Below are 10,925 nucleotides of genomic sequence, written 5' to 3' on the forward strand. Positions count from 1 at the left end.
CAGATCCCTTTTGGCACAAGCACATTGATTATGTGAACATGGTTAACCGGTGCAGTATCCTTGGTTATTTAATTGTTGTTGTGTGTCCATTCTCCCAATGGCAGGTCCTTGTGTTCACCCCGATGACAAATTGGCAGTAACACTCCTAGTGCGTGAATAATTTCCCCGGTGGGGGATATGTGATGTCCTGTGATGAGACAACAGGACTCACTTTTTCGATGAGATGTTCAAAGAAATCTATTTGCTATCTAAATGTATAAAGCAGAAAATCTGTTAGTTAGTCCTTATACCATTCCTCACCATTCCACCAATCTGCACTCAATATTGCAGAGTTACATATTAGGACCCTCCAGGCATTACTGGCTATATGACATTGGGAAACGCCACTCCTTTTAATTGAATTAACTTTATGAGTTGTAATACCAAAGGCTGTCAGAAATTATTGGAGCTTAAAGGTACTGGTTGTCTCCTAAGGGAATACAAAAAGGGGTTAAACATACTGAGGATATATTTGGTAATATCGTAGATGTTATATCCAATTGGTATGTTGCTGAAAACAACCACATTTTCCTGGCTGGGGATTTAAATGTCTTCTGTAGGGACGCAGGGGATTTAGTTGTGAATGAATGGATGAGCGCAAAGAGTCTTCTAAAGCAGAATAAGGTAATCAAGCAGTGCAGGTGTTGGTTTGAATTCCTACAAGAGTGGAAACAGGTAATGTTGAAAGGGCGAATGGCAAGGGATGTTCCAGGTGGTTTCTCCTGAAAGTGTGGATGTATGAAGGCATTGAAGACTATTTCTACTGTTCAAGGGACTTTACCTAATTTGTTACAAGACTGGAGGTAATCCCCAATTTGAATAGTGACCGTGATGTGTAGGTTTTATCAACTGCATTGAATGCCTGTGCGGTTGCTGATTTCCCCACTTGTGGGGGGACTGTGAATCAGACAGTGGCAATAGAATCAGTTGGACTGCCCGCAACCTAGAAAAAATCAGTAACTACATGACAGAAAACCTGGCCTTAGAGATCCCTGCTCTTCTGAAATTGACTATAGATGAATTTGAAGAGTGGATCGCTTGGTTTACTCATGCAACCCCTATGGTCAACTGTCCTGTCATACTTAAGGAGGGGCAGGATGGTGTTAAGAAACCTCTGATAAAGTGATTGTTGAGGCCAAGTGTAGATTAAGATGTGAGATCCGGGCGGCTCGTAGGGAGCAGACAGATCCCCAGATTCTTGTCCAACACCATAGAAGACTAAAGAACAAGCACATGAATTTGGTGAAGAGACAGAAGCACTCTGTAAGCAATGTTCAGTGGCAATACATGATTCAGGTATTGGCTGAGGGGAATAGTAAGCAGATTTAGGAGTCCATTGGTACATACAGGAGTTGTCCTATCCACCATTTGGTTAACCCGATTCCAGCATGATAATCATGAACACATCTAAAAACTACTGTCGGGGTGATTATCCCGGGGTCAGCTGAGCCGTCTGCGGACCTCCGGGCTGGGAGGCCCCAACTCCTCCCGTGCTTCCCTCAATGAGTATGAGACACACACAAGGAGCAAGGTGGTTCTGCTGTTTATTATAACAACGGCAGGGATGGGTCTTGGATCGTACGCGTCCGTCCAGACTCTCAAACTTAGTGGGGCTCGTAGGCCCTTTTTACAGCAGTATGACGCACTACATGCGTCACCTGGGAAAGTTAGCAAAAAACCTATTGCCACTTCGGATTGGTTCCTCGAGTGCTATGGTTAGTATAGGATACATATAGAGAAGAATATTAGTGGTTAAGGATGAGTCAGGTGGTATACTTGGGCTGTCCCTTCTATTAGATACTTGAAAATCGTTACATGAAGACCCCTGATGATTGGCTAATGTTAGTGGTGGCAGTGATGAGTCCCCCCGTGTTCTGATTGGTCCTCTCGTGAGCCCCCAAGCCTGGGACCATCGTCGTTCCCAGCTCGGCATGTACCTGTCACTAGCAACAATGTGTAACTATGTGTTTGTGCAGACAATGTACGGGTCTGCTCATAGGCTTGTGAGCAGGTCATTCCCATCGCCGTAGGTGTCCATCTTGCCACTTCGCTGTTGCAACCTGTGTCCCAGACGTGGGACCCAGGCGACTTCTGTCTCGTGGGTCTGGTACCTTGTCAGATCGGCTTGGTCACGTGCGGAGAGACCGTAGCTGGGGCGGAATTCTGCACATTAAAGTTGTATTTCGTTTCTGTGTGCTTGGCTTTTCTTACACGTGTGACCTTGGCGCCGGCTGGTAGCATACGAGTTGCAACATCGTGCCCTTGGCTATGAGCTCTCGCTGGGGCTCGTTCTGCGTGATCAGCACTTGTATTCTTGCTCATACAGTCTTCATGAGGAGGCTCTTGCTTGCGGCCTACTCGGGCCTAGTTCATGGGTGGTGATGCATAATCCATGGTACGGAGGTCGCGGTTTGACATGGCGTCATAAGCAATGTTATGTCTACATTATGGTGTCATCACAAGGCGAGAGGTGGGAGAAGCGTCAGCAAGCGTATACGCGAGTTCTTCAGGCGTCTTGCGTTTCTGCATTACTATAAAAGGCCTATGTGAAAAATAACAATGATGCACGTCAGTGGGTGTGTCAGTCACCTACGTCACAGCACTAAATATGTTCTTTGTGTAGGCTGGTGCATGAGTGACCAGTGTGCATGGTGGCACATGTGTTCTTGGCAGTTGGCTAGGTCGTATCTCTAACGATGTGGGTGCTTGTGGCTGTTGTCTTAGTCGAGTTCATCCATGCCGCAGGTGTCGGCTTCAGTCGGGCAGGCTGGTGAGCATATCCTTATGTTCCGGAACCAGGGTATTTTGTCATCTGGTAGATAGATGAACTCGTCCCGTGGGGGGTGCCTGGGCCGCGATCCTCTAGGCCATGGTTGTGATGAGATTGGGGAGAGCTTGTTCTCCCATTCTCCCACTTCAGTCCCCCCTCTGGTCGACTTGTCGACCACAAACATATCCTTTTCTTTATCTCCTCTTACTCTCCATAATTTAGTTATTCCACCCAAGTGTCCATAGTGGTTGACATGGTCTTCGAATGACCAGTACATATAAACACAGCTCCCTCCTGGTTTGCAGTATACCCATCTTCCAACATAGCTCCTTGGGTTTCTTGGGTTCTCCAACGTTACAGATGGTGGATCCAAGTGGTTGGTAATGATCTGTTTACACAGTTTCTCTCTTTCCTTTATTGTCACGTCGGTGTGCTGATCATCATCAGTTGGCATAAAGGGGTGCATGCCAACCATTTCGATCATTTAATCTGTAGTGCGTGCTTTCCTGGCTTTCCAGAACCTTATTACAATCAATACTGCTGCAGCTAATATTATGCATCCAACTATCACTTTCAGTCCATCTGACAGCCATGATGGCATCGATGACCATAACAAAGAAAACCAACTAGTATCCTTCTTCACTCCTTTGCTTTCTTCCATCATTTTGGAGTCCATCTGGGCCAGTTGTGATACTGCTTCAGTAATTGTTCCATTATCTGCATCGTTAGCAGGGGTAAATGTGCAACATGATTGTCCTATTTTCACACAAACTCCTCCTTCCATAGCCGTGAGAAGATCCAGTACATATCTGTTTTGTAAGGCTACCATTCTTAGCGCTCGCAACTCCTCTTTTATGGCGTTGAATCCGTTTACTGATGAATTAATCGTCATCATTAGTTCCCATCGGGTAATCTGAAGCCATTTTGCATTTGCATACGCTTGTAGTCCTGGGTGTATTATTGATGAGAAGAACATTGCAGCCCTGCTGAATAATCTATGTTCTGGTAGGATGGAATTGAGTGCTGTTTCCGATCTTCCCCACAGGTAGTTTCCTGTCAGGGGTTCTCCTTGTCTTTTCATTCTCGGTAGGATGTTATTGTTGTTGTTGTTGTTCTCTCCTTCTTGTGATTGTACAGACCTTCTCTTCCTCTTGTTTTCTTCGTCCATCTTGGGGAAATTGGCCATGTTCACATGTTTTTGGGGCACTACTTGTGATGGTACATTGATGTGTACCATGGTGCATATTCCATTCCACAACGGAGGCAAGGTGTGGTATGCCTTATCTCCGCAGGCCCAATAGTGGTCCATTATTACTGCCGTTCCAGCACCCCCCTCTGGTAGTTCTAACACGCTTCCGCAGTTGGTGTTGTATCCCACCTCCACATCTCCTTTGTGTTAGTAGCATAGCTTGGGTACGGACAGCGGTAGTATGCTTATTGGGTCTTCATCCTTCTCCATCCATGTCAGCATGGGTGCATATTTACCCAATGTCGTCCAGCATCTGTCGTTGTGTTCCTGTATGGTGGTAACATTTTCTCTTGTTATCATGTTGCTCCCAACCCCCCCTATTTCCCATTCATTGTTCATTTATATCTTCCCCGTTTTTGTTATCAGTGGCCTTTCCCAACATCCCTGCACACCTGAAACTTCAGTGGCGTACCAATCACATGGCAGGTATTCTAGCGTTACTTTCTTCGGTTCTCCTTTAACGGGGCCACTCGTCATGTATCTGAATGCCTCAGCAAGTAAGCTGCTCTTATGGTAACTCAAATATGACTTGAGGAAGTTGTTTTCGTATGGGTATGTGTCCCTTGTTTCCCACTGCATTCTCACCACTGTTCCTTGGAATTGTCCCCTCGTTTGGAATAGTGCCAGATATACTATACATTGCGCTGCCTTTTCCTGTATTTCTGTGGCAACGAATGTCCTTGATGCGCTCATGGCGTATGGGATCAATGAGCACATATAGCAGCTATCCTCTGTTGTCTGCTTACCTATTTGGGTAATGTGCTGGTACCACATGTTGTTTGAGACGTGTGCTGAATCTGTTATGTAATTATCGTTACCTTTGTTGTCAGTATATGTGCTGTGTTTAACTCTACCTCCCTTACCCTTAGGGTTGCTAGTACCACCTGATATCATACCTGTTGCAGCAGTGGGAGGGGGCATGTTAGTTTTGGGTACAGCCACAAAATTGATAGCATAACTTTTCTGCCATATAGAGGCAGCCAACAGACCAGTGATGACCAACACCCCTATCAGTTTTATTACAAGAGCTAGTCTCACCGGCATTTTTCTCTTACCTTGCTGCAGTCCGGCAGCTTATTCTTGCGACGTTAAAGGTGCCCACCTGAAAATCCTCAATGTGCTGGTTATTATTGTTAGTTTTTGTTAATTAAGCTCTCCCTATCAAGTAATCGTTCAGTGCCCAGGCGAAGAGCTGTTCCCACGCTAATCTTAGTGATCTATCTCTTAGAGCCGGTAAGTGCTCGTGAAGATGGGGAAATGATTGTTCTATGGCCAAAACAAATGCGGTGTAATATACGCGTACCCTTCTTCTTTTTAGGTACTTCGGCCTTCTTATATGATATACAAATTGGTGTGATAGGGCTTCAGGGGTGTTATCATCCACGGGCAGCATCTACTCCTGGGCAGAGCACACTGTTAGTTACTTTACTTTCTAAACAGTACAATTAAATGCGGTACCTGCATGTGCGAGAGAAAAATAGAGAAAACATACAAGTGTTTTATGTGTGTGTGTAACATCCAAGTTTGTTATACAATGTCCTTCAATCGGTGGTGTCCTTGGAGGGGGCTGGGTCTGGATTGGGCAGAAGTTTGTTTACTTTGTGATCTCGTGACCATGGAGTGGGCTATGGGCAAGCGTCCAACGTCTATGGCAGTGGTTGTGTCTGGGGAATCTGGGGGGTGGTCAAGTGTAGTGACACGATTGTCCTCAGCGGTGGTCGATGTATCCTTCCCTGTAGCCGACGCTGTTGATGTCGTTGGTCTTTCAATGGCCCTGTCGTCAACGCTAGGGCGGGTCTGAAGTTTGTAGAGCTTTACGTCATGTAGGTGATTCCAGGCGCGCTTATCGTGCAGTTTCACTGCTCTGGGAGCCACTTCCTCTACCAAGTGTGGTCCGGTAAAGCGTGGGCTGTTCCACGTTCTATTGAAGTTGCGGAGAAGCACATGGTCGCCTTCTGCAATAGTGCATAGTCCTTCCTTTTCCTGTTCCTTGTTGGTGTCTTCTTGTTGAGAACTCTTCGACCGCCCCGCGTGCGCTCGAGCTGTTGAGATACAAAGGTGACACTAGTAATCAAAGAAGACACATATTGATACATTTCATCACCAAGAACAGTTGCAGTGTTTTCATGGTCAGTAAATGCTCTTAATGTTGGCGTTAAAGGAAGGCGCATTTGATGTCCTGTCACCACCTCGTGGGGAGTGACGTGGTGATCAGACCCTGGCCAGTTCCTCAGCTCAAACAGAGCCAGCGGAAGGCAGTACAACCAGCTCTTTTTAGTTGTCTGTTGAATTTTTGCGATCTCTTCTTTCAATAGGCCGTTCAGCCGTTCACAGACACTGTTGGCCTGTGGGTGGTATGCACATGCAAATTTATGTTTAATACCCAGAAAGGATGTGATGTGTTGAAACATTTCATTAGCAAAGTGTGGGCCGTTGTCCGACCGCAGCACTTTGCAAACACCCCACCTGGGGAAGACCTCTCTCACTAAAAATGTAGCTGCTCTGAACGCATCCGCGTGCGAGCAGGGTCCGGCCTTGATCCACCTGGAGAATGGACATACCACTACAATCATATACCTATGTCCTTGACATACTTTGATCATATCAACGTAGTCAATATGAAGGTGTAGGAAGGGTCCCTCGGGCCGGGGTATAGTACCTTTTATCACTTGCAGCGTGTGACCGGCCGTAAACTGTTGGCATGTGATGCAGTTGCTGATGAAATTAGTGACATGAGAATTTAACTCGGGGCAGAACCAAGCCTCCCTAATTTGTGCTGCAATCATTTCCTTTCCTGTATGTGCTGGATGATGGAGCTGGGCCAGGGCGGTGTTCAACAGTGCCAATAGCATGACCACTTTTCCGGTATTATTTTGACACCACAGTGCATCTGTTGGGTACATCGTACATCCTCTTTTTACCCATAGTTCCTTTTCTGTCATTGGTTCGGCTGCCTGTAATTCCATTATCTGTGTTGCAGGGAGATGAGTGTACCCTTCCTTCATCATCATTTGTCTTGCCATTGCCCTCCCCCTCCCTCTCTCTGATTCTGGGGGGGTCCATAATTCACCAAAATATGCCGCATGCTTGGCATGTGCGTCTGCTGTTTCATTTCCTTTCGGGATAAAGTCATCTCCATTAGTGTGTGCCGGGCATTTAACCAAAGCTATCTCTTGGGGGTCATTAATTACTTCAATCAATTCTGCTTGCAAGATGGCATGTTCTACTGAAGTGCCATCAGCTCTTCTAAACCCCCTTCTCTGCCATTATATCAACCCGGAGTGGACTGTTGATGTGACATATGCGCTGTCAGAATATATAGTAACTCTTTTGTCAACACTTTCCTTTAATGCCAAAATCAGTGCAACCAATTCCGCTGCTTGAGCAGAATAATGCTGCGGTAATTGCACGCATTTTACCGGGACATACATCAAATCTTCTGTCATTTTTACAACTGCTGCCCCATTCTCCTTATCCCATCACTTTGGTCGATTGTTGACGAACCATCAATGTACAAAATCTCCCCCCCTTTAAGTGCATCCTCCTCTACTTTCCTTGTGCTTGAGTATGTTTCAATAGTCTGTGTGCAATTGTGAGCATAATTACCTTCCTCAACAACTTCCACTATGAATCTGGCTGGATTTACGATACTGCATCTGACAATTGACAATTCGGGTCTAGATAAGATGATCTCATAACCTGACGCCCTCTGTGTGGTCAGTGTGGACTTAGGCTTGTTCAAAATTGCAAATAGCGCATGCTCCACAAATATTGTGGTGGGGCACCCCATTGTTATCGATGATGATTTCTCCACCGCAAATGCAGCTGCGGCGAGACCCTGTTCGCAAGGGAAATGTCCTAGCATAACAGGGTCCAAGTGACCGCTGTAGAATGCTATTGGCTTGTGTCCCATGCTAGTTTTCTGAGTCAATACTGCTTTCATTACTGCAATGTGAAAAGATGAAACATTTCTGTTCGTAATTTGGGGTGGCTAGTACGGGAGCTGTGGATATGGCGTGTTTCAACTCATCAAACGCCTCCTTCATTTCTCTTGTCCATCCCAATGTCTTGTCCCCTTTGTGTGCTTCTCTTAATGCCTCAAGCAGGGGTCCTATGTATGAGCTGTAATCAAAAACCCATGCTCTACAGTAGTTGCATAAGCCCAGGAACTGCTGTAGTTCCCTCACAGTTTGTGGTTGTGGCGTGTTGGATATGGCTTGTGCTCTTTGTGGTGCAATCCTTCTTCCGTGCTGGGATATTAGTTGACCAATGTATAGTACCTGCTCCTGACAGTACTGTAACTTTTCCTTGTCTACCTTGTACCCCTTTTCAGCCAACACTGTCAGCATTTTCACTGAGTCCTCCCTGCACCTCTCCTCAGTTGTGCTGCAAATTATTATATCATCAACATATTGCAGCACTGTACTTTCCAATTCAATGTTTCCCAAATCCATCTGTATTACTCTGTTGAAAATTGAGGGTGACTCGCAGTACCCTTGTGCTAAATAGCCTTCCTGCCTCCCTGAAACTTGAGGAGAACCATCTTCGGTTCCGGAAGCACCTCAAAACCTTCCTCTTTGCTTCTGCTTTCGCTCTCCCTCTCCCATGCTAATTCTTCATTGAAACTGCACTGAACCTGCACCTGGGCCACTCTCACCGACCTCGGTCCTTGGCCCAGCCACTCTCCACTTGCACTGCCTCCCTGGCAACCCCGTCCACTGCGGGACTGTCTCTGCATCCCTACAGCCCCCCCTCCCAGCACTTGTCTGCACTTACCTTGCACTTGCCACCAGCTGGCCCTATTTATTTATTTATTTTTTGTTCTACTTACCCTGTTCAGCACTTCCCCCTCTCCCTTTCCCCTTGCACTTTTTCCCTTCCCCCTACCCCTGCACTTGCACGATCTGAATGACGAGCAAGATGATACGTGTTGTTTACTTGCCTCCAACCCCCTCACACAGGAACTCTATAAGGTTTTCCAGCATCACTAGTCCTGAAAAAATGGACCGTTTGCTATAACTAATTTACACAAATGTATGACAAGTTTATTATTCAAATAATTCAAACTGAATTTAAAGAAAGAACACTACCCTCACCTAACACAGTGTACTAAACATTAAAAAACAAATATAAACAAATATAAAACATCAGATAACTTATTTATACGACACAGAAGATATCACATAACACACAAAAAAATCTCAATGTGTCACTAAAACAACAAGCATCCCAACATGTTTCTGTTCTTAACTGCCCAGTTCAGGTGAACATTCTTCAGGGGATAAATTTAAAAGCATCCACTAATCTCTTCCACACCGTGTTGAAAGGGTAGATTCAGGCACCCAAGAGGGTAAAAGGAAAACAACCTCCAAGCCTGTAAAAATAATGGAAAAGAGAAACCTAATGAGTTCCAAAGAGGGAAGGAAGTACTACAAAATGTAAAAGGAGGCATGGCACAGGGATTATGCCACACTCACAAGGGTCCCAAAGGGCACCCGCAGATTTACCTTTAAATGGTGAAACTTCAAAGCACGTCACAGGATGACAAATTTGCTGGTTTCCCTCCAAATGAGAAATCAATACTTCAACAAAGCGTCACAGTCCGCTAGAGTATCGCCACACCTAAGTAAGACAAAACCAATACACAGAGACCACATGCTCTGTTATATCCAGAAATCACACTGGCTTCAATACCACTGCACATAAAATAAAGGCTCCAAATAACAAAGTGAATTACCTCCACAAATGTAGGGATCAAGACTGCAGTTCACGATTCAGTAATGAACAAGTTGAAATGGAAACATCCATACCATCAAGCAATAAAGTACAGAGTCAATCTGGAAAGCAATGGGAACATAACAGTAAACACCATTTATCTGGCATTACCAAAACCTCAGCTAACAACATGCCGTCAACGTGCACTAGGGGGCAAACAGAAGGGGGTGCTTATATTTCACACACGTGAGGAGACCATGCATTATCTAATGTGTGAAGATAACTACTCAGAGTAGTAGTACTCAGATTGACTCTGTACTTTATTGCTTGATGGTATGGATGTTTCCATTTCAACTTGTTCATTACTGAATCGTGAACTGCAGTCTTGATCCCTACATTTGTGGAGGTAATTCACTTTGTTATTTGGAGCCTTGATTTTATGTGCAGTGGTATTGAAGCCAGTGTGATTTCTGGATATAACAGAGCATGTGGTCTCTGTGTATTGGTTTTGTCTTACTTAGGTGTGGCGATACTCTAGCGGACTGTGACGCTTTGTTGAAGTATTGATTTCTCATTTGGAGGGAAACCAGCAAATTTGTCATCCTGTGACGTGCTTTGAAGTTTCACCATTTAAAGGTAAATCTGCGGGTGCCCTTTGGGACCCTTGTGAGTGTGGCATAATCCCTGTGCCATGCCTCCTTTTACATTTTGTAGTACTTCCTTCCCTCTTTGGAACTCATTAGGTTTCTCCTTTCCTTTATTTTTACAGGCTTGGAGGTTGTTTTCCTTTTACCCTCTTGGGTGCCTGAATCTACCCTTTCAACACGGTGTGGAAGAGATTAGTGGATGCTTTTAAATTTATGCCCTGAAGAATGTTCGCCTGAACTGGGCAGTTAAGAACAGAAACATGTTGGGATGCTTGTTGTTTTAGTGACACATTGAGATTTTTTTGTGTGTTATGTGATATCTTCTGTGTCGTATAAATAAGTTATCTGATGTTTTATATTTGTTTTATATTTGTTTTTTAATGTTTAGTACACTGTGTTAGGTGAGGGTAGTGTTCTTTGTTTAAATTCAGTTTGAATTATTTGAATAATAAACTTGTCATACATTTGTGTAAATTAGTTATAGCAGGCAGTCCATTTTTTCAGG

At 44.9% G+C, this 10,925-nt stretch overlaps 1 long non-coding RNA gene across 1 annotated transcript; it reads left to right on the forward strand.

Moving 5' to 3' along the window:
- Nucleotides 1-10,084: 10,084 nt before the first annotated feature.
- On the forward strand, nucleotides 10,085-10,635 carry LOC138528481 (uncharacterized). The gene is made up of 3 exons (XR_011284155.1): nucleotides 10,085-10,179; nucleotides 10,295-10,409; nucleotides 10,543-10,635. It is a non-coding gene; the product is annotated as an uncharacterized lncRNA (long non-coding RNA).
- Nucleotides 10,636-10,925: the final 290 nt, after the last annotated feature.

Source organism: Ambystoma mexicanum, chromosome 7q, assembly GCF_040938575.1.
Source record: "Ambystoma mexicanum isolate Mex_15411 chromosome 7q, UKY_AmexF1_1, whole genome shotgun sequence".
NCBI lineage: Eukaryota > Metazoa > Chordata > Amphibia > Caudata > Ambystomatidae > Ambystoma > Ambystoma mexicanum.